Here is a 24,598-nt window from a genome sequence, read left to right on the forward strand (position 1 = left end):
TTCTAAGGCAAGCCTTATTCTTTACACAAAGTTACCACCTACCAACCAGGCCCTCTTCCCGTAGCCGTGCCCACCAAGTAGGGTCACCTTCTAATGTACATGCCCTAGCGGAAGCTTTTTTTTTTTTTTTTTCTATTTTGTCAGCCCAGCGTACCCTTCACTTTCCACAAAAGCATTTTCTTCATGCAAAGCCACGGGCCTGCTCGAGGGGGAGGGGGTACTTTTTATAATTTGTACAAAGGCATTCCTAAATTTGGGCCTGAGAACCCCAAAATTAGCAACATCTTTCAACAGTTGTTACGCATTCTCTGTCTCATCTTTAATTTTGGAATGTTTAGTAAAGACCGGTTGAGAGTTATGATTTCCTGAGCCCTTGCTATCTGCCAGGAACTGTTCCTGGGGGTCCACAGCGAGCGTGGAGTGGGGTCCGACAGACGCCCTGCCCTTGTGCAGCTTGTGTTCTGGACTGTCGAATCAGGAGGGTCAGTTGATCTCAGCTGTGCTGTTGGCACCCCTCACCCTGAGGCGTGTGTACTGGTAGCTGCGGTAGGCCTGGCTGGCTGGGGCCGGTATGGTGCTAGGCCCTTGAGTATCATAAGCAGGAGGGGGGTGGATTTGAGCAGTAGACAAGCCTTGGGAACTTGGCACCCTGGGCATCCTCTCTGAGGAACACTTGGAGGGGGATAAATCCTGCCGGGCCTTTAGGATCTTAGTGAGTGTGTGAAGTCTGCTCATGGCACTTACATGTGGCTTCATTCCCTCTCACCTGCATTAATTCTGCCTTTTTCCAGTCTGAAGATCCAGCTTCCTGACCGAGAACTTGGAAGTAAAGTCCTATTTGAGGTCTGCTTTCTTGCTTTCATTGGTTAACAAAACACAATTAGTCCCAATTAGCCCCAATTACCCTCCCTTTCCTCCAGAGTTGCCAGCTCACTGAGAGCCTCTGCTCAAGGAGAGCTATTCTGGATATTTCTAACCCTTATCTGGACATTTCTAAAACCTGCTTTCCCAGTGGGTTCAGGGCCCTCACCTGGTCGGGCCCTCGATGTCACCAGCTTTCCCGAAGGCTGGCTCCCCTCAGGGTCTCTGTCACTGATGTCTACAGAGCAGAATGCCAAGAGTTAGGTTCAAGGGAGCACTTCTTATTTCTTCCTTTAAATTACAAAAGATGAAACAGAGGCAAGAGGAGAATTGATCAGACACCCCGTGTCTAGTAAGATGAGATTTCCAGCTATCTCCACTGGATCTTGCTGCCGAGCCAGCCAAGGAGCTCATATGTGCCTTCAGAAGTCCCGCTCAGCCCCTGAGCCCCAGGCAGAGCCACGCGCCTGTGGACAAGCAGGCGTAAAAGCAAAGCTTTGGCACAGACAGCTGTCCGCCGGACTTGCACACAAGCCTTTGCCTGCAGCCCAGTGCCCACTGGCCTCAACCACACACCCCACGGAACCTTGCCAGCATCTGCTCCTGGGCTCCTCCCTCTACCAATGTCTGACTTTTAGGCTCTCTTTCTAGATCTCACTCACTCACCTCCCCTCGCTTGCACCCTTAGATTGACCTTGAACCTGTATTTGTCTCTCCTGAGTGCATCCATTTGGCATCTAGGGTGGTTCACACCCCAGAGTCCCCGTGCTGGTTGCTTCCTGGAGCCACTTCCTGTGCTTTCAAGCCCTGCCTCCTGTTCCCAGGGAGTGAGCCTGGCACCTAGCCTGCCATGCAGCTCTGGAAGCCTGCCACCTCTTCCCCACCTCTGGTCCTACGCCTGGGAGCATGTGCCAGAGTCTCATTTCCCTTTCTCTCCTCGTCTTCTCCATGACCATCTCTACCCTTATTTTGTGTGTGCCCATGCAGGTGTCTTCATCCTCCTTTGTGGTCAGTCTGTCCTCCCCTTCCTACCAAAAGAAAGGAATTCTTCTGTTGCTACCCTTCCATCTCATCCTCCAAGGCTGGTGATGCCAAAAGTCACATTTGTCTTCTTGAGCTAAAATTCCAGGGTCCCTTTTTTCAGGTCTATACCCTGCACCCTGAAGTATATGTGGACCTCTGAGATGGCAAATTTCATTCCCTGCGGTTATTTTGTTCCTGGAAATTACAACATCTTCTCCATGTTTCTTGTTGTTTCTGTTTCTTTTATTTTATCGAGCTCTATAATTCTGCTGCCTTATTTAGTGCTTTGTTTAAAACATGTTAGGTCTGAAAATGTGACAGAAATTTGACTTTGACTAGCTCAAGCAATACAGAGAATTTGTGAGGTTGTAATCCAAGCAAGTGGTGCAGGAGTGATGGTAGAACTGGAACTTGGAGGCTCTTGGGGCGTTTCTCACTCTTCTTTCCCGCTTACTTCGCCGTAGCTCTGTGCTCCTCTAGTGACTTTCCTCTCGAGGCTGGAAGCGTGGCTGCCAGCCACCAGCCTCATGTGCTCCCAGCTCTGCCATCAGGCAGGGCGGGGCTTGCTTCTCTGTTCAAAAGCCCCTGGAAGCGGCAGGTTGTCATCTTGGATGATTATATCATCACTGAGACCAAGAGCCAAACTGAAGGTTAAATAAAAGGTCAGATGGCTCTGACCATCCCACCTCTGTTCCCTTCTGAGTCCTCTTCCCCAAAGCTGGGACGTCTTCTGGCCCCAAAGTCTTTCTATCTTCAGTTATCATCATCACAAGCATACTGGATGTTAGAAATGCTTTGTGTTCGTGCTATGAGTGATGGTCAGGAAGACTGAATAAAATCTTCTAGAGATGCTTCCCACTTTGCAGGGACAGGGTGGAAGAATCCAGCGAGTGCTTACTTCTCACCTGGGCTCCATCGCTAAATAATTCTGGGTGTAGTTGCTGATTCAGAAGACCCTTGTTCTGACTCCAAGTGGATGGTTAGCAGAATTCTGCCTTTAGAATAGTAGTGTTTGCTGCATATAAGCTTTCCATTAAATGTCCTGCCAGAGCACCTACGAGGACACAGAAGTGGGTCTTCACTGAGATTACCAAACAGGTTCGGTGATGGCTTTTCTGCTGGCTTGATCATATGTGTTTGTGACGTGAAGCAGAATTTAACCTGACACTGGCCTTTGCTGTGACCCGGTAACAAGGTTATGAAGGGGAAGAGCCCTATATTCCCCTAGCTGAGGTCAAATCCGGTATTAGAGGGCCTTCTTGGGAAAAAAGGTATTAAAAATACTTTACTATTTATATTTAAAATATACTATTTGTATTTAAAAATGACAAAAACAAAAGTATTCGAAAGCGAATATTTGTATAGAAATGAGAAAAGAAATAGCAAATTCTGAACTTTAAACAGTTAATAAATTCACAAAGTTCCAGAAAACTGTGTAATTTTTTAAATTAATGGCTGATGTGCAATGAAAGATATATAATAAAATAAAAGCTGATAGGTAAAATAGCTATAATACAATATATAGATATATATGATCTCTATATTATAGATACAACTATTATTTAATATTTTCCATAGAAATAAAATAATTCCATTTTTCCTCTAACTTGGTTGATCAAATTTTTTGTGAGTCATTAATTTACAAAATTCATAAAACATGCAACTTTAATGGACACGTTCACTGTAGTTCTTCCATAAGACTTGTGCCCTATAGAGGACTTCTGATAAATTTGATTTTGCACAAGTCTTCAAAAAAGAAAAAAATAGCGGACAGTGTTTATGATTGCAGACGCTGCACATAGCATACATTCCTAACAGAGTTTCCCTTACTAAGAACTGATGAGAACTGAATCTTCCGATTGTCATTTTCTGGGTTTAATTGGAAAAACTCTCCGAAGCATAGCTTCCGGCTTTGCACATAGAACCTTGCTCTTCTTCCTCTCCCCTTAAACATCCAGTGCTAGTGCCCTAGAATAGATTCATTTCACGGTAGGCCCCCTGTTACTGCATTTGCCCATCGTGTCAATGGGAAAGTTTACCCAGTGGGCGGTAAGACCACTCCTGCAGAGGACAGATAAGAGTCAGTTAACTGTATGTGGAAATGTCTGCAGACTGCACAAACACATCCCACTCAACCCAAACTCAATATATTATCGACTGAACTTTCCTTAGTTAGTTCCCCCAAATGCCCATAGCTCTCAACACCACCTGACTAATGGGGTTTGGTGGGAAGAATTCATAAAGGAAAGAGAAGGTGACTTCACTGATTGTGGTTCAAATATGTGTCCTCTGCAAAATTTGTAAAAACATCCGCCATGTAAACAGATGGCTAGAGACCCTCTGAGGACCACAGAAGTGGGCCAGCAAATGAAGAGTTCTCGTGTTTGGCTTCATTTTTTGTTTTGTGGTATATTGTATCTGCCCCAAATACATCTAACTATGGGGGGCGACCAATATTTAACTGGTTGGTAACAGCCAAATTGGCGTAGGTGGGTTTGCCACAAAGGGAATAAAGCTCCTGCTTATAATCATCAGTGAAACAGTCATAAATTACAGTGCTTTCTAATTCATAATATATTGTTTGCAATATTCCCTACAACTGTTCACAAAACCGTGGTTGAAAACTACACCTACAAGGATGAAAATAATTACCCATTAAATTTGTATAATATGTAAATATGTAAATGAGGCCTAGTATTATTAGACCCATTTAAAAAATTTATAAATGAGGAGGCTGCCTGGCAAATGCATCTGTTAGAGCCTGCTCTAGGCGATGAGGGCATGGTTGGAAAAAGAAGACTGATGAGACAGTGGGATTCATAGGTACAAATTAATGATGGATTGGATAGAGGTAAGGAAGATAAGGAAGTATTAAAAAATAATTTTGAGGGTTATCGTGAGTCTGGGGTTTTTTTAAATTTAATTTTATTTTTTCAGTGTTCTTCTTTTTTTTTTTAACATTATTTATTTATTTATTTATTTGAGAGAAGAGAGAGACAGTGAGAGAGAGCATGAGCGAGGAGAAGGTCAGAGGGAGAAGCAGACTCCCCGTGGAGCTGGGAGCCTGATGTGGGACTCGATCCCAGGACTCCAGGATCATGACCTGAGCTGAAGGCAGTCGCTTAACCAACTGAGCCACCCAGGCGCCCATTTTTTCAGTGTTCTAAGATTCATTGTTTAAGCACCACACCCAGTGCTCCATGCAATCCGTGCCCTCCTTAATACCCACCACCAGGTTCTCCCAACCGCCCATCCCCCTCCCCTCTAAAACCCTCAGTTTGTTTCTCAGAGTCCACAGTCTCTCATGGTTCATCTTCCCCTCCGATTTCCCCCAATTCACTTTTCCTTTTCTTCTTCTAATGTCCTCCATATTATTCCTATGCTCCACAAGTAAGTGAAACCATATGATAATTGCTTTCTCTGCTTGACTTATTTCACTCAGCATAATCTCCTCCAGTCCTGTACATGTTGATACAAAAGTTGGTTATTCATCCTTTCTGATGGCTGTGTAATATTCCATTGTATATATGGACCACATCTTCTTTATCCATTCGTCTGTTGAAGAGCATCTTGGTTCTTTCCACAGTTTGGCGATTGTGGCCATTGCTGCTATGAACATTGGAGTACATATGGCCCTTCTTTTCACTACATCTGTATCTTTGGGGTAGATACCCATAGTGCAATTGCAGGGTCATAGGGAAGCTTTATTTTTTATTTTTTAAGGAATAGCCACGCTGTTTTTCAAAGTGGTTGCACCAACTTGCATTCCCACCAACAGTGTAAGAGGGTTTCTCCACATCCTCTCCAACATTTGTTGTTTCCTGTCTTGTTAATTTTGGCTGTTCTAACTGGTATAAGGTGGTATCTCAATGTGGTTTTGATTTGAATCTCCCTGATGGCTAATGATGTTGAACATTTTTTCATGTGTCTGCTAGCCATTTGTATGTCTTCTTTGGAGAAGTGTCTGTTCATGTCTTCTGCCCATTTTTTGACATGATTATCTGTTTTTTGGGTGTTGAGTTTGAGGAATTCTTTATAGATCATGGATATCAGTCTTTTGTTGTGAGTCTGGGTTTTTTAAAGTGGTTACCTTTGGGGGCCCCTGAGTGGCCCAGTGGGTTGAGCATCTGACTCTTAGTTTCTGCTCAGGTCATGGTCTCATGGGTCATGGGATGGCACCCCCAGTTGGGTTCCATGCTCAGTATGGTCTGCCTGAAGATTCACTCCCTCTGCCCCTCCCCCCACTTGCATATGTACATGCACATGTGCTCTCTTCCAAATTGAATTAAATTTAAAAAAAATTGTGTCTCAAATTAAAAAAAATTATGAAATTGGTTGCTTTTGACCTTATGGGAGAATTGTGGAGAAATATTTATTTAGGCACTGAAGGCAGAAAAGTTATGAGTTTAATTTGCAACTGGTTAAAGTGATGCATCTCAAATTAATGAACTTACTCGGTCATCTTGTTAGAATGTAAACGGATTCAGCAGTTTGGGGCCAGTCCCAAGCTCTTGCAGTTCCAGTAAGTTCCTAGGGATTCTGATACCACTGATTCAGGGACCACACTTTGAGTAGCAAGGCATTAAAAGTGACTAATCACCTTTCAAGTATAGATTTCTTTTGAAAGATAAGGGGAGGGTCCTGACAGGAAGGGCTTTTCATGCATTTGGAAGAAAGCCATCTACTAGTCTTCTTTAGAGACAAGGGAGCAAAGGGACTGCAATCTTGAGGGAATCCTCAATGCAGAGAGAAGAGGATCCAGGGCCATCAAGGAGAAGAAAGAAAAGAGAACCAGGAGAATATAGTGTCATTAAGGAATCCTAGTGAAACAGAGTTTCAAGGAAGAAGTCAATGAAATTCCAACATATAACTAATTTATCCCACCATCTTCCAAGTTCCCCTTTCACTGCTTTGTTTGCTCTATTTTTCCCCCAGCCCTCCCTTGGCTATAGTAGATGGTTATTGGATTGTCTGCCTATAGCTCTCCCACGCCTTTTGCTAGGAAGACCTCCCCTTCTTAGGATCACAACCATAAGGACTGCCATGTTTTTATATGACACCACACCCCCTCCCCCAGTTGATTGGTCCAGGCATGGGCACCCGATCCCATTTGAGCCAATCATAGTTCTTCCCTAGGATTATTCAAAATAGGACTTGAGAGTGGCAAAATGTGTTAGTGTACAAAATCCATTAGTGGTTGCCAGCCGTGTTAGAAACCAACACAGAGAAAAATTAAAGACAGGTGATGGCAGAGAGCCCTGGCAGAATTCCAGTCCCTTCCAGCTGTTCCCAAGCCCAGCTACCTCCATCCCTTCCTTCCCCATGATTTGTTTATTCAGGACTCCTTTCTATGACCCAGAAAACTCACCTATTGCCTAAGTGGGTTTGAGTCACTTGCAGCAAAATCCTGACTAATACCCGGCAAACATTTTCCCAACACATTTCCTCTTGTACACCCCTTCCCCTGGGCCTCTACATGCTGCTGAGTGTAGCCTTCCCCAGGTACTGGTGTAGGATGACAACAGGCCAGACCCAGCTGCTGGGCAAGGACCATAAACCCCAGTGTTGGTCTTGGTGGACATCAGCGTGTCACTGAACGCCACTGTACCAGATCCATGTGTTCAGGGCAACAGCTGAGCAGAGCCCACAAAAGCCTCATCTTCAGCATACTGGGACCTCCACTGGCAGATTGTTAAGACCCTGGGGACAGACTTTAATGTGTATACCTATTTGCAATGCACAATTTCCTTTTTACACATTTAGTCTAAATTAAATTTGTTTTTGGAATTCTCCAAGTTCTCGCTTAGTAACTTCTCCCCGCCTTACTTTACGTTCTAGGTCCGTTTCCCCAGAACTGAAAGCTACTCCCATCTTTAGCTCCCTGGATGCGTCAGGTCCCGGGAGAGTTCCTATCCCTCCACAAGTTTGTTTGAGACTCATTAACTCCTTACTTCACATTAGTTAACTCCTTAACTACTGGGAAAGTAGTGGGGAAAAAATACAAATAAAATCTGCTCTTCTGCAAACGGGCAAGTATGGTTAGAACTTCCCATTCTCTCCTGTACCTCCAGTTCATGCACACACACACACACACACACACACACACACATGCCTGTGCATGTGCGTGCACACGCACACACACACGTGCACCCCGGTCCTGGTTGAGAGCAAAAACCCACCTCCCACCACCCCTTCTGCAGACAGAAATGCTGCCATTCGTAAGCTGTCACTCCGAGGAAGACAGCAGCTGTGTTATTCTATGATTTATAGAACAGATTTGCATTTCCTTGCCTTTGAAGCTTGCCTATAATCTGCCACATAAATATTTGAAAGACAGGATGGTGGAAACAGACCTAAGCAGCTTAATCGAACACTTGGCAGGTAGAGGACTTGGGCTGGTGTTCATTTCAAACACCCCCATTGCCCCAGGGCCTCTTGGTATGTGTGTGTGTGTGTGTGTGTGTGTGTGTGTGTACAAAATTGAAATTCAATGTTTAAGCCCAATCCTACAGTCCAAATCCCACTTGAAGGAAAGCCAGAAGTATGCCTGTCGGAAGACAGGCTTCATTTCATGTCTTGTCTCCTGGGCCAAAAGCCCAGCTGGCTTCCTTAAACTGTTCCAGGAAGTGGGGAGCAGGGAGCACTGCAGAAGCCCCACCTGTACAAATGGGGTGATCTGGGCGCTGGCCCGCCCCACAGCAGCCCTGAGGCCATGGAGAGGCAGCTTGGCTGGGTTGTAGGAACGCTCATCTCAGAGGCTAGCCAGCACTTTGGCTGTCCCAGGAAACCAGAAGGTCCCAGTGGGGGAGCAAGGAAGGCTCCGATTTTCTATGTACCCACCACACACAGCATTTCCCCAAACGTGGCACCGAGTGCATTTTCTGGAGTTGTTACAGGCTCATACTGTGTAGCCAACGTCACAGCACCCTTTAGCCTCGTAGAAGTTCTAAGTTGTGCAGCAAAACAACAGTCTAAGTTTGCTTCACCTAATTGGGCCGAAAATATACATTTATTTTTCATAGCACTCCTGTTAACACACTATAGAGTAGGAAGGAAATGGGAAATGATGCCATAATCTGATTCCATAAATAGGTGTTGATCCCCCTCTATATGCTAGAAGGGAGACCACAAAAGTAGTCCTCGTCCTTGAGACAAACCAGGAGGGCCACTCATGGCTGAGGTTCCTTATCAGAGGTCATGCAAGTGTCGGTGGGGGGGTTATGGGGACTGAAGAGGGAGGTGTTCCAATGAAAAAGGACCATTCATAAAACCCTGAAACTGGGAGGACAGAAGATCCAGTAAACAGAGACCCAGACTGAGAATCGGGAGACATGGGCCTGGCCCTGCCATGAGCTCTGTGGCCCGAGTCCTGGGCTCAATGGCTTTGCCTTTCTGGACCTCTGTTTTCTCCTCTGCAAAATGAGCTAGTTGGCCTTGACCTCCACACTCCCACTGGCACCACTCTTCTATAGCAGGCTGGGGAAAGAGCTCAGATTTAGACACATGGGATGGTGGTGTGACCTCTTCTCCCACCCATTCCCACCTGGATTTCTGGAGCTCCAGAGAAAGAACCCTGCTGTGTTTGTGAAGCGTTGCCTACGGACTCAAGACAGGGAGGGGAGGGAGGTAGGGAAATTGTCGGCAATAGGCAAACATGAGGCTCCCAGGACACAGCTCATCCTTAGAGGGAAAGGACGCAGAAGCACAGCTCCAAGTCAGGAGGAAGCAGAGGTCCCAGCAAGTGTGGAGGCCTCTACCACAACCAGCCACCCAGAGGCCAGCAGACAGCTGGGGCATCTCACCACACTCCCGGTGCCCCATATGCTGAGTGACCCTACTCTTGGGCCTGGTGGTATTGTCAAATGGAAAGCAAGAACCTATTCTCCTTCTCCGACTCCCCAGCAGGGTGCCGGGGACCAAAGGTCCAGGAAAGCCATGCAATCTGCAGATAGGTGAGAAATCCCCAGGGACTGGCAGAGAGGCTGTGGGCCCGAGAAACACGGAGCAGCATGGTGTCATGAGTGGTATAGTGAGCCAGGGACAGGAAACTGATGTGAATGTGGCCTCATCTGGGGTCCCCATGAGCCTATTCTCGTTTCGCCAGAGCTTCAAAGGAAACCCAGACTTGAGCTAGGTCGGCTGACCTCATTCTGGGAAAAATGGCCGCCTGGAAACAGAAGGCGGGGAGACCTGCCTCCAGAGGAAGGCTGATGAGCAAGCTGGGTGTCCCTGCTGACAGAGGAAGGAAGGAAGGAAGGAAAGAAGGAAGGAAGGAAGGAAGGCCGGCCTCACTGCTCTCTGTCCTGGCGGGGTCAGGCTGGGATGCACAGGGCTGACTTGAACCTGGGAGAGGGGTTTGCTGCAGACAAGGGGAAGAAAAATGAGGAATGACCAGTCTCAAAAATGGAAGAAGATTTGGGGACCCGTTCATCAGTCAATCTTTATGTCCACCCAGCTGCTAGGTTATAGAAAGGGGTTGGTAATCAGGGGGAGATTACTATACCAACAGTCCGGAACACCAGTCGCTGCCTTCTCAGAGCTTGGCAGAGCTGCCCTGCCTTGCCCCATTGTGAAAGAGAAGCAGCTGGACCAGCCCGCCATAATGGGGGAGCTACCAGGGGAAAAACCCTTAAAGTCACACAGAGAAAGTAGGTCCATGCTTCCCTTGCCCCTGTTTTTCTATAACCCCTGATAGCTGTGGCAGAGGAAATGGCTGCTACCTAAACTAGACAGTGCCCAAAGAAGACTTTGACCCCATTAGTGTGGTTCCTCATCCAATTCACGGTGACTTTTCCTTTCTTCACAGAGTTGAGCCCACAACCGAGCCCATTGTCCTGTGGACAAGGCAGCTGTGCCTGTGACCGGGGTGGGGCTGCAAGTCTGGGCAGGAGAGGCTCGGGGAAGCCGGAGTTGCTGCCAGTGATCTGTTTCTAGCCTGGGGCGGGAGCTGGGCTAGGTTCCAGACGCAACTTTTGATCAGTCATTAGGCACAGACTTTGTTCAAGTCACACAGTCACCTCCTTCCTGCCTCAGGGCCTTTGCACTTGCTGGTCCTTTTACCTGAAAGATTTTTCCTTCTAATTTCCACCTGACTTGGGTTCCATACTCCACCAAATGCTACCTTCTCAGAGAGATTTTCCCTGACCCCCCAGGTTAGTGGGTGTCTGCTCTCTACTTATTTCCTTTTTAACACTTAAAACAATTTATAGTTATCTTGTTTATCTGTTTCCCTGTTCATTATCTCTTTCCCCCATTGAAATGCTGGTTCCTTTAGAGGCAGGGTCTATGTTTCTCGTCCACAGCTTTTAGCACAATGCCTAATGGAGGCTAGGTACTTAGAAACTATGTATTGAATGAACGAGTGAATGAATGGATGCCGTTACAGGAAACTGTGTGGTTGCTCATTCAGGATAACCTTACCCCTATGTTTTTCCCTTCATAACAAAACCCAAATTTTATTTGGCAACCTGTGCTACTCATGATTGTGTGTTTTACTGAGCCATTCATAATATTCCCTTTCCCTGTGCTCGTAATTGGTTTCAGAAAGGACACACAACATAACACTAGCCAGAACCATCAGCAGAAGTCCACAGGGACAGGGAAGGGGGTTCTAAAAGAGTTTTTCTTTTCATAAAAAGAGAAGCAGACATTATCTTTTGATCTGGATGCAATTCCTAGTACAGCTGAAGAAACTGGGTCATCAGTGACATCACTGGGGAACAATACTTCTCGTTACAGGGCGTAGTAAGTTTCCTCATTATTAAACCATTGTGAGTTGCATCTTTTGTTACTTGCAGCCAAAGGCATCTGAACCATAGAGACTATGGCATTTGCTGTCCCTCAGTCTAGTGGCTGCCACTATGACTAAGACTGACAAAGAGAGACTGATAGTCCAGAGCACACCAGCCCCAACAGAGGGGTACAGAAGTTGCCACAGCAGAGCAGAAGGTAGGAGGAACACAGGCCCACCTCTAATCCTTAGGAAATGCAAGCAGGTAAATACGGTTATCCCATTTTTTTAAACATGGAAACAGGGCTCCAGAGAGCTGTGACTTGCCCAAGGTCATACAGCCAGAGAGCGACAGAGCCAGGGTTTGCACAGACCATCTGACGCCAGAGACCAGGATGTCCTATCACTCCAGCCCTTGTATAGAAGTAGACCCTGTTTGGGAAGAAGTTACCTGTACACGGACTCAGTGACCTGCAGGCAGAAGACAGCACCAGAGAGCTCCATGAACCGGAGAGAGATGCGTGTGAGCAGAGAGGAGACCAAATGTATGCCCTGGGTGACGTGGTGGGGAGCTACATGGGTGATGGAGAAAGGGGTGGATGAGAGAGGATGTAGGTGGCCCGAAAACACCGGTCTCTCTTGCCCCGTGTTTATTTTAAATTCAGACGACTGCCATCTCTTACCCATTTCCTTTTGCGTGACCCTTCCAGCTAAATATCATCCTAAAAAATTGATCAGCCCACAAATTTTTGTTAACCAGCCTGCTAGGAATGGTCTACAGATGGCAAAATAAATAAAACCCACCGGTAGGTACAACTGCCCTCCTCAAAATGGTAACTGCCCTCAGGCTCACAGAACCCGGCTTCAGGAAGTCTGCCTTACATAATGAACAGGAAGATGAAACAACGTTGGGTCTCAGGCACCACGTGGCACTATCGGTGGGCACCCCAGCTCCCCCAGAAGCCTTTGGTTTGCAAACCCTCTTTTTCACAAAACCAGGGGTATGGCAGACTCCCATCACCATAATAAAATAACGGCACCAGCTAATTTCCCCAGGCTTCGATCTCAGCAGGGAAGGATATAATCTTGCAAGCCAGCAGAAGCCAACCAAGTGGTGATACAGTAGTTCTGTTTTACATTACATTAAATGTTACTATTTCTGAAGGGAATATCTGTGGAGCGCTGGTGTAACCCATAGCAACCAGCTAATAAATTGTAACTTATACTGCCTCAGCTTATTGTAGGGGTGGAGAACAGCAGGGAAAAAAAAAAACCACAAAAAAACAAAACAAAAAGGCAAATGTTGGCAATCCCCCCCCACTACCTCCTCTATACACAGGCGCGTGCGCGCGTGAGCACGTATGCTCACACACCATGCCCACCACACCACACGCCACAAATACAGGCGCACTGGCATTTTCTAATGAAATGATTTCCAGTGAAGGGGGACAATGATCAGCCAAGCTTTTAATTCTTCACCTTCGTGTTTATAGATATATTTGATGTCTCTTTGAGAGCTCAGGAGAGGTGTTCTAAATGGGGCCAGCCGTCCCCCTGGCGTTCCAGAAGGATGACCCTCTGCATCACTTCATAGCCTTCAGCGAGGGTGACGGTCTCAGCGACAAGCCTGCACACGGGATGGAGCGGCTGAGCTCACCTTTTCTCCTTCTGTCTACAAATAGCTCTTGCCTAATTGCTCCCATACTTCAAACTCACAGCAGGCTGGTGAGCCTGCTCTTTACTCCGCTGAGCTCCTCTCTGGCCTCAGCCCCCATAGATTCCTCCCCTCCATTAACTCCTGTTCCTGTTCGGGCCCTTCCATCTCTTACACACTCAGCCAGTCCTTCTGAAACGGGGGCATTGGATCCAGATTTACAGGAATTATTCATGGTGTACTTTGTGTCCTTGAGACAGTCTGTTCATCTGATTGGGCTGATGAGCTGGGCACACCCCCATCTGTCTGTGTGAACAGTGCTGGACTTGATGAACTCGCTCCCAATTCTGAGACTGAGATGACCATCACTCAGTGGGCTGGAAGGAAATGACCAGTGCCTGGGCCACCTGAGTAACTAACTGTCCCTGGGCATTTTTCTCCTGTCTAGCCATGTCTGCTTGGGTCCAGAGGAGGGGAGTCAAGAGTGCACTCAGGCTTGGGTTAAAGGGGCTCTCCTGGCCTCCTCCCTTAGGTGACCAGCACAGGCCACAGAGAATCGGGCACTCTGGGTCAAGGGCCTCCTGATGGGGACTTAATTTCCTTATCTGAAATGCAAGGCCACGATGAGTACATGCAAGGGTGCGATGTTGAGTACATGTTCAGCTGCGATGATGAAAAGCCCAGCTGGCAATGCTTTAAAGAGAAGGAAATACATTTTCGCACATGATAATTGCTAGGGCAGGTTGGAGACTCGGCTTCCAAGTCCCTGTGATTCTCCACTGGGGTGGGGGGAACACTTTCATCGCCATGTTCCCTCCACCAGAGCTAGTCTTTCCCCTACAGTCCTCGTTACGCTGTGCTGTAGTTTATGTGTCTGTCTACTTGCGGGATAGGATCTCCTCCCTCATCTTGGAAAGCCCCCTGACTCTGGCTCAGCACCTGGTATGTGGTCAGGATGAATGGACAGGTGAATGAATGAGTGGATGTTTCTAAGCTTCCTGCAGAAAGAAAAGGAAATTTGGGGACAATAAAAAGCTATAATATGGGCAAAAATGCTGTGCCAACTGTAAGATGCAACAGAAGCATAAAAGAAAGTTATGTGGCTCAGTGGATTGAGGCTCTGCCTTCAGCTCAGGTCATGGTTTCAGGGTCCTGGGATCGAGCCCCGCATAGGGCTCTCTGCTCGGCAGGGAGTCTGCTTCCCCCTCTCTCTCTGCCTGCCTCTCTGCCTACTTACGATCTCTCTCTCTCTGTCAAATAAATAGATAAAATATTTTTTATAAAGTTATGATAATTAGTTATTACAGTCACAAAGCCTTCTGCTCTCGGAGCAGCCTTTGGGATGCTGGCATGAATCCTAAGTCCCTCCATGTTGATAGCAGGAGATTTGGATGGGACAGTGGAAGAGAGATGGTTTTTCCAAGAAATGTTGATGGCGTTTGGCCCCTACAAACAAACATACAAACAAAAACTACCAACAATGTAATTATTAGTTACAAAGGTCAAAAATTGTCTTTACAATGGAGCAATCAGATAGACATTCCTTTATCCAAATAATGAAACTTGGCATCACAAATAATGAGGTCAGCTGGCCCTACAGCTTCTTTATGCCTTCAGTGGGAGGTGCACCATTCGCCTGTGTAGGATTTTATCTCCAACACTCAGCCTGAATATAATCATGGGGGAACAACCAGCAAATCCCAGATCACAGGTCATCCAAGAGGACAGCCAGCCAAACTCCACTGAGATACTGTCAAGGTCATTGAGATAAAGAAGTCAAAGCAGGGGACTCTTCTAGATTAACAGAGACTAAGATAGAGCACCCAAATTGCAACAAATGAATTTGATTGGATCCTGGATTACCGAAATGCTACAAAAACATATTTTCAGATAATTAAACTACATATTGGATAATTCTGTTGCATCAATGTTAAATTTCTTCAGCTTGATGATGATATTTTAGGAGTGTGTCTTTATTCTTAGTAGTTTCATAGTGAAGTGTCCTGATGTCTGTAACTTGCTTGGAAATGGTTTAGAAAAAGATACACACACACACACACACACACACACACACACACACACACACACAAATATACTCCTGTATACACACACACTCAGAGCAGAGATATATAGGGAGAAAAAGCAAATGTGGCAAAATGCTAACTAGTGAATCTGGGGAGGGGCACATAAGTATTCATTGCGCTAGTCTTTCAAGTCTTCTGTAGCTTGGAACGTTTTCACTATAAAATACTGGGGGAGAAGATGTTGGCAGACAGCATGAAAATCCCATGTATTCGCTAAGACAGTATTCCAATAAGACATTTACATTTTATCCATTTTGATCCTCTCAATTTTTACTATTGTGCACCTACCTTTGGACTTCTCTTACCTAGGCTAAATTAGAAAAATCTGGGTAGCATATGAGTCCATATTCTTGTAAGGACGCATCGTGTTTTCAAAAACATTAATCGGGCTCCTGCTATGTATTCCTACTGTGCCTCTTTCTCTCTTTCTGCCTCTGTCTCTGTCTCTCTCTTTCCCTACCCCTGCCCCTTGTCTCCCCAACAGTGATCTCAAATGCACCATGCATTTAAGTGACCTTGGTCCTTGCCCTTCAGCCCCCCATACCATAGCTAAGACTTCCTTTGAGCAGAAGTGAGGAAAAGAGCAGTCCCAGTCCCCAACCCCCACCTCCCATAAGCACGCCCCTGAGACTTTGACAAAAAAGGACAGCAGGATTAAAATCTAGCTTTCGTTTATCCAGTCCATAATAGAGGTGTCTTTTGGGTCGGAGTCTTGGTGGAGGAGGGGTTCAGAGTTATGGAAGGCTGGGTCTGGCCCTGGCCGCCAGAATGTAGATCAGGCTAAGCCCAGGATGCTAGAGCATCGGGCAGAGTTTCTAGAGAAGGCAGCTTCCTGCTGCTTACTGTCCCTGAAGCCAGAAAGGCCAGCCTGTCCTGTTGACCATTGGCAAGGGGCCCTTTGCCCACCTGCGTATCCAGTCCCGGCTGTGCGTGCTTACAAGAGACACACATCTCCATGGTCTTTGGCCAACATGTGACCGTATTGCCTCACCTCCTCTAGTGCATGCCTGGCTTTCCCAACAGGGCCAGAGTTCTTCATAGACAGAACCACTGAGGCGGTTACAATGACACATGTCCTCTAGGACCTCACCCCCTAGGATGCTGCCCAAATCTCCAGAGAGTCTGGCCTGACTTACTCACCAGGCATCACAGGCAAAGCACCTTAGGCCCCCAATTCTTTGAGCGGCTCACAAAAATGTATGAAGTTCTTTTAACACCCAAAAGGGGGGAAAACAGGAACTATTAGGGATAAAGATTACATTATTTTTTATGCCAACACAGTAAAAAAATGTAATTTGTAATTTGTTTTATAGAAGAGTCCAGCGAGGAAATGTTCTGAGGCTGTAGGAGGCCACAATGCAGCTCTGGGGTCTGGTCGGCTCTGCCCCCTACCTTCTCCCAAACCCAGGGTACCCAGATACCTCAGGACCTTTCTCCCTGTTCCTTTTCTCTGCCTGTGGCATCTTCCCTAGCCTCTCCCCCAAATATAGCTCTATGCTTTGTGTTTTCTTGAATCTGCCACCAAATAAGACAATTCAATGTGAAAAGATCTTCCCCAAACTGAATTTATAACAATGAGAGGACCATTCTTCTTCTTTATTTTTTTCTAAAATGATGTTCTTCTCCTTTCTTTTCCTTTTGGTACAAAAATGTCCTTCCATCTATAAAATTACAGTAATGGCAGATGATATTTTGAATGGCAATTATGTCACAGGTCATAGAGGTCGGTAATTGTCTGCTGGTTCAGCCTCGATCCCCAGTTCTGTGAACATTGTCCTGGGTGTGAAACCCCATTCTTGGATGAGTCTGGGCTTAGAAAACTGAGAAAACTGAGCTGATCTTCCAGACTGACTCATGGCTCCTCCTCCATGAAGCCCTCTCTCTGGCTCCAGGCCCAACACTATGCACCCTACGGCCCATCACGCTCACTTCCCCTGGTAGCATTTTTCTCATCTGCCCCCACCTCTACTAGCCATCTTCTGGAAGGCAGCACTGCCCCTTACTTCCTTGCGTCTCCTCCGCTTGGCATGGTGCCTGGTCCCCAGTAACTGCTCAATCAATCTTTGTTGGATGAATGAAGAAATATACTAATTCCCAGAAAAAATTAGGTTAATGGATAGAATTTCTCCAGCTTTTACTTTTCTCTCTCTATATATTTTTATTAAATCTTTGGCACCTGTTATTCCTTGTCCACTGGCCAGTGCTAGCAGATGACAGAAAGAATTAGCAAGTAGCAAATGAATATTAATGGGCCCAGACATGGCCGCTGGTGCTTCGTTTGACAGCTTGTTTTTTCTGTGGACAGGTGTTTGGGCTTATGGTTGTGGTTTTATATTGTGTGTTAGTGCCTGTAAATTTAATTAAATTTAACATTTCTAAGCAACTTAAGCATACAGTAGCTAAATATGTAATTTTTTGCTAAATCAGAGGCTGTATTTTGGACTTAAATATATCAATATTTCATGGCGTTCTGCAAAAGGTACCATGACCGATAGGAACCCCGTTGTATGAAAAAATAGAGACTAGAGGCTAGAGAACCACTGTCCTGGTGCAAATTTGGGCTTTGGAGGCAGGTTTTAAGTGGAATGGGGGCTCTCCATCACTGCAGGGAGCCTAAAAGAAGGGGGTGGGATGCAGGAAATAGGGGTGGAGAAGTTTGTAGGAGGCCAAGGCTAATCATTGGTCCCCGTTCCTTCCTCCCATTGCTTGGGCCAGAGAATGTAATTCTCTCTTGTTTATTCTTGCTGAAGCTTTAGGTGGGTCTGTACGAGTGTGTGTGCATATTGAGGGCGTGGCAAATAACTAAAACAGTTATTATTGGGCAAAAGAAGAAATGCCTTTGGTCCTTCTGAAGCTGAATTTTCCCACGCTCAGCTCCGATAAGGTTACCAGTCTATTGAGAAATTCTCTCAGGGCTGCCATTTCCAAGCTGAGCAAACCCTAATTTATTGGCCTTTCAAATCCTGACCTGATGTAACTTTCCACCATCAAGCCCACTCTCCTCTAGGCACGCTCCGCAAGCCGGCTAAACGGAACTTACCATGTGGTTTTCCAGAACAGTCTACCTTCCAGCCTCTACCTTTATTATCACAGTTCCCTACTTCCTACACTCAGGCAGTCCCCCATTCCATCTCCGTTCCCCCACATCCCACCTACTTCTCAAGACCCAGCTTTCATTCTAATTCCTTGTTGAGACTACTTCCATCTCCCTAAATGGATGTCATCACTCTCTTCTCTGACCTCCTGTATCTTTTTTCAAGGCACTTATGTTCTTCTCTCAAGGAAGGTAATTTCTGTATTTTATTATCTCCAGTCCACAATCCAGACACACACAGATTTGTTATAAGACATTCACAGTAAAGGAGTTTTATTCATCGGGGTATAATACCATGCCTGGTACATTGTTCTCGTTTTATCTATATCGCATTGAATGTGAATTTGTGTTCTCAATAAGGCCAAGCTGAATTCTGCAAGCATTTTGCTGCTAATCTGTGTATCTGAATTCTTCTAGTTGCAAATCACAGATGAACCAACAAAAAAGGGATAGAGTCAACAAGGAAAATACATAATAATATCACAAATACTAAGAAATCTGGAGGTAAAGAGGAGACTCTGGGGTTGGGATTGGTGATTCAGTGACGTCATCGAAGGCCTGCCTTCTGCAGTGTGTAGCCACCATCCCCCCTCCCCCCTTAGACCCAGTCACAATGTGGCTCAGTTCTGGATTCTACACACAGATACAACACTGGCGAGCAAAGAAATATCACCATTCCTTCTATGATTCTCTTTTTATTATAAGGGAAAATCTTTTCCCAGAGGCTGCCAGCAGACCTCCTCTCACACATTATCGATCAGAACTGCAACACATGCTCGTGCCTAAAACAAGGGCTGGCAAAGAGAACAGAAGTCCCTTGATCAGCTCAGGTTAATCAAGATTCACAGCCTTGGTCTGGGAAAAATTTCAGACCCTCCTAAGCACATGGCCCCACGTATCTGCACAGACCTGGGTTCTAGGTCAAGGTGGAAGTAAGAGGTGTCTTTGTCTATGCACAATGGTGCCAGTTAAAGTCCTTCTATGTAAAGGCTGTTGTAAAGCCAGGACGTGCCAGAACAGGAGTCCTGAGCTCTTGGGTAGTAACAGGTAGGATGGGAACACTCACTTCCTACAGATAGATAATAATGATTCATGATAGCTACCATTCATTTCTATCCCCTTTCTCCCGCACCTTCCAGTACTATGCCCCTCCTCTCCTCAAGCTCAGCCAATGATCCCACTGAAAAAACCTGGGCAAAGACACTCCATGTTCTACCTACACCTACCCACCAACCTACATCAGTGTCCACATAGGCTGCCTTTCCTCCCACATTAAGTGTGCCCCATCCCTACTCACAGCAAAGCCCAGTGCCTCCACTTACACCAGGTTCCCATTCCCACTCACCTACTCGAAGGCATTGTCCAGCGAATCCTTCCACTTCCTGCACCACTTGACTTGCCTCTTCTTCTAGATCATTCCCACCCACAAACCGCATGCTCCCAACCTTAAAACATCCCTTCTTGACTTTGCATCCTTCTACTGCTCTCAGTCCAGTTATCTACTTTCCTTTGTAACAGAATCCCTCAAAAGGGTTTTTACCCAGAGCCCTGACTAAACCCGTTCAGGGTAACCAAGGATGTTCATTGCCTAAATCCAGTGTTTAGCTCTCAGTTCTCATCTTATTGGCCCAGTTAGCAGTATTTGACATAACTGGTTTCCTCTTTGTAGGAAGACTTGGTTCCCAGGATGTCTCCTGTGGCTGGCTCTTCTCCCATTGCACCTGCGGGGCGCTCTTGGCCACCTTTGTAATTCCTCTTCCTTTCTGAATGTTATGCTATCCGGGAGCTCAGTCCTTGGACTTCCCTGCCTCTACTCAACTCCCCGGTATCCATACCATGGCTTTAACTATCATCTATGTGCTGAGGACTCCCGAGATGCGTTTTCAGCTTATCAGCCGGATGCTAGACTCAGACATCCAGCTGCCTACTTGACATCTTAATCTGAATGTCCACAAAGCATCGTCAAATGTAACACAAATGTACCAAATACCTATCGCGGCAGAACAAACTGGAAAGCTTTGGGACAATTTGGGCTGGGCTCAGCGGGAAGATTTGCCTGGTCATGCTGGGATCACTCATGTGACTGATGTCCTCTGGAGGCTTATACTGTGACAGGATGTTTCAAGGCGTCCTCATACACATCTGGCCGTTAGCTGGAGCTATTGACCATGACCCTCGGGTTGTCCTCCGTTGTCCTTACGTGGCCGAGGCAGTGTTCTAAGAAGGCAAGCACAAGACAAGGCATGACCCAGTGCATGACTTATTGGGTGTGAGGAAGGTAATAATTTCTCACAATGTCCAGAATAGAATTCACAGCATCTACTCCCCCCAATCCCCATCTGCTCCAACTATAGTCTTTGCCATCTCAGTAAGCAGCAATTCCATCCTTTCCATTGCTCAGGCCAAAAGCCTTAGAGGCACCCTGGCACTCCTTTCTTGTCACACTCCCCCTCTAATCCGTCATCACACTCCTGTCAGCAATTCCTTAAGAAGTATATCCTGAACCCGGCCACTTCTCACCACCATGCTTCCTACCGCAATCTCTCACCTGGATGATGGCAGTGGCCCTTAGCTTGTCTCCCTACCGTCACTCTTGACCCCTGCAATCTGTTTTCAACACATCAGCCTGAGCTATTATGTTAAAAACATTAATCAGATTATATCACTCCTCTCCTTAAGTCTTCAAGGTTTTTACAATGGCCAGCAAGTTCCCACACGATTGTTCTCCCTGCTCCCACCCTCCCCTCCTGCACACATACACGGTTACCTCTCTGACCTCACTTCCAGCTGCGCCCCCCCACCACATCCCAGCTCCAGTCTCACCTGCCACCTGGATGCTTCTCACTTGTACCTAGTGCATGGCTGGCTCAGGGTCTTTGGACTTGCAGTTCCTCTGCCCAGAATGTTCTTCCTTCAAACATCAGGGGCTGGGCTCCTTCACCTCCTCTGGGTCTTTATTCAAACACCATGAAGGCCTGGGAGGCGCCTGGGTGGCTCAGTTGGTTGAGCCTCGGCCTTCGGCTCTGGTCATGATCCTGGGTTCCTGGGATCGAGCCCCACGCTGTCCTGGAATTGAGTCCTGTGTTCTACTCCCTGCTCAGTGGGGAATCTGCTTCTCCCTCTCCCTGCTACTCTCCCTGCTTGTGCATGTGCCGCGCTCTCTCTATCTCAAATAAATAAATAAAATCTAAGAAAGAAAGAAACATCATAGAGGGGTCCTGACTGCTCTATTTAAGGTCACAATCCCTCCTTTTGCAGAGCAGATTTACCCCTCACCAAACCCCAGGATTTCTTTCTCTCTTGGGGCTTTCTGTCACAATTGCGCCACATCCTTTACCTGTTTACTTGTTTATTGTCTGTCTCCCCATCTTAGAAAGTGAACTCCCTTCAAGCAGGATTTCCTTTTCACTTATTTTGCTGCTCACCCCCCCCCGCCCGCCCCGCCAAGCCTGGACTAGAGCCTGCCATTTTCAGGTGTTTAATTATATTTGTGAAGTGACCGAATTCATTGACTACTGACTGTGGGCTGCAGATGTCACCCGGTTTATTGGCCGCGGACTCCCCACGCTAGCCCCATACAAAGACGACTGCAGTACCTCCTCTGGTGAACCAGGTGCTATTGCTACCATTTAGCAGGTGTGGAGACTGAGGCTGGGTGGTTAAATAACTGCTCTGGGGTCCCGGAGCCAGGGCAAGGGCAAGTGTAGATTTGAGCTCTTTTTTTTTTTAAGATTTTGTTTATTTATTTGACAGAGAGAGGGAGAGGGATCACAAGTAGGCAAAGAGGCAGGCAGAGAGAGAGGGGGAAGCAGGCACCCTGCTGAGCAGAGAGCCCGATTTGAGGCTCAATCCCAAATCCCTGAGATTATGACCTGAGCTGAAGGCAGAGGCTTAAACCCACTGAGCCTCCCTGGCACCCCCAGATTCGAGCTCTTGACCAGCCAGCTAAACTGCCATTGCCTTCCTGGCGTTCTCTCCTGGACGAGGGGGCGGGCAGCTCGGTGGCCTTCTGGTCAGCATCTTCGTGTGGTGTGACTGCCGTTGCTCATCCAAATTCCTAGTTATGAAGGAGAAGGAGGAGGAGGAGCAGGAAGAGTGAGAAAGGCAGGAAGAGAGGATGGTGAGGGAAGGGTCAGTGGTGGAGGTGATGGAGGTGGTGGGGTCTAGAACCATCCAGCTGCCTCCCAGGGCTGTAGCAGACTGCAGGACCACCCAGAAAGCAGACCCCGGGGTGAGGACTAGGATGTGTTCCCCACCATGTCCCCCAGCTCATGGGTGCTCCTTTCAAAGGCTGCTAGGAGGACTGTCCTCTCTCTACCTCATGCTAACCACTGGATTCCCAGGCTTAAATGAAGCCCTTGAACAAGCAGCACTTGCAGATAACCCCATCCGGTCTCGGCTCCCAGGAAGTTTTGCTCCTTCCCCTTCCCCCCAGCGGGCCTCAGGCGATTAGGCCTCCCTCAGACCTGGGGCAGCGCTCAGCAATAGCCAGGACCCCCAGCACTATGCCGGCCGAGATGGCTCTGCGGTGGGTGATGAAGGAAGGGGGCTGCTGGCCGACATCTGGCGGCCAGCAGCGGGCTGGGAGGGTCAGTGCTGAATACCACAGGCCAGCCATTTGCAACAGAGACTACTTTGGTCTTGGGACTGATGGACGCATACACATATTTTTTTGAAAAGGGTTGTTTTGTTGTTGTTGTTGTTGTTTAAACAGTCTAGGACCAAGACAGACAGCTGTGGTTGATAGTGTCTAGAGAAAGATAGCAACTACTGTGTTTGGGTTATCATATGATAGCTCACAAAGAAAAGGGCTTTGTTCTAGGATTGGTTTCTCTAGTCAATTAAACGTTTAATATCTGCCACAAGGTCCCTGCTGTTTAAGTAGAGATACTTCCGATATACTTGGCAGTCACATGCCTGCTTACTTAATGTAAGGTTCTGTCTCTTTTCCTTCTTTCCTTCCCTCCCTTCATTCCCTCCTTCCATACTTTCTTCCTCCCCTCCTTCCTTCCACGCTCCTTCTTTCCTTTCCTCCTTCCTTCTTTCTTTCCTTTTCTCTCTCCTTCCCTTCCCTTCAATCTTTTTTCTTTGCTTTCCCTTCTACTCCTTCCTTCGATCCTTCCCCCTTCCCAATTGTCCTCCTTTGTTTCATCCTCTCTTTTTTCCCTTTTCTGCTCCTCTTTCATGATTAGGAAATTATCCTTGAGGAAAAGGAGGGGAGGATGAGGGGGTCACAGAAGTGTTGTAGAAATTACAAGGGGAAGAAGCCTGTCGACTTCCATGTATTATATTCTGTGTTGTGAATGTATGGTACACGCGTGGCCTCCTAGGCCTTGTCAGCTTTGTCCAAAGTGTCAGGGGAGATGATCTCCCTGACAAAGTCCCCAGGCTCTGAGGTCTGGGCTGAGGTGAGACTCGGGGATCCCAGGGAGGTGGGCTGTGTTGTAGGGGGCAGATGTTCCTTGCCAGGGGCCTCTGCGGAGGGAACTAGAGGGTGATTGATCACTGATGAAGGCTCTTGGGGACAAGCAGAAACAAAAACCTGACCTGGTACTTGTTTGTATGAACTGTCTATCCAAGGCAGCTTGGTGTCTGCCACACCCAGGACTAAATCACCCAGCGGAAACTCATGAAATGCCCCTATCCCCCGGCTGCTGGAGCTCCCGGGAGCCCAGGGCCTGGAGGCCCACCTGTGGGCTTGCGGGTAGAGTCCAGGGTATTCGCTTAGCCTCATCTTCATTCACTCCGAAAAACTTCAGCTGAATGCCCGCTAGGCAGCAGGCATAGTGCAGGGAACAGAGCGCACTGTGACATGGTGCAGTCTCTGGTCCCAGGAAACCCACTAGGTAAACATACATGTAAACAAATAACCAAAATCAGCGAAAAAGCACTACCCTAGAGGACTATACTAAGCACAGAGCTTTCATCAGTGGTTAACCCAATGCCGGAAGGAGGCAAGCAGTGGGGAGGCTGGGAGGAGGGCTTCATAAAGAAGCTGGGGGTTCCGTTGCTTCTACAAGAAGGCTGGGAGTTCGCCAAATTGATGGGTCATGGCAGGAGACAAAGCATACCAGGCAGAATTACAGCACGTACAAAGGCCGAACCAGGAAACTATTGGTAACCAGGTAAGACCCAATCGTAGTGGGAATAAT

The sequence above is a fragment of the Lutra lutra genome, chromosome 4 (assembly GCF_902655055.1).
Source record: "Lutra lutra chromosome 4, mLutLut1.2, whole genome shotgun sequence".
Classification (NCBI taxonomy): Eukaryota; Metazoa; Chordata; class Mammalia; order Carnivora; family Mustelidae; genus Lutra; species Lutra lutra.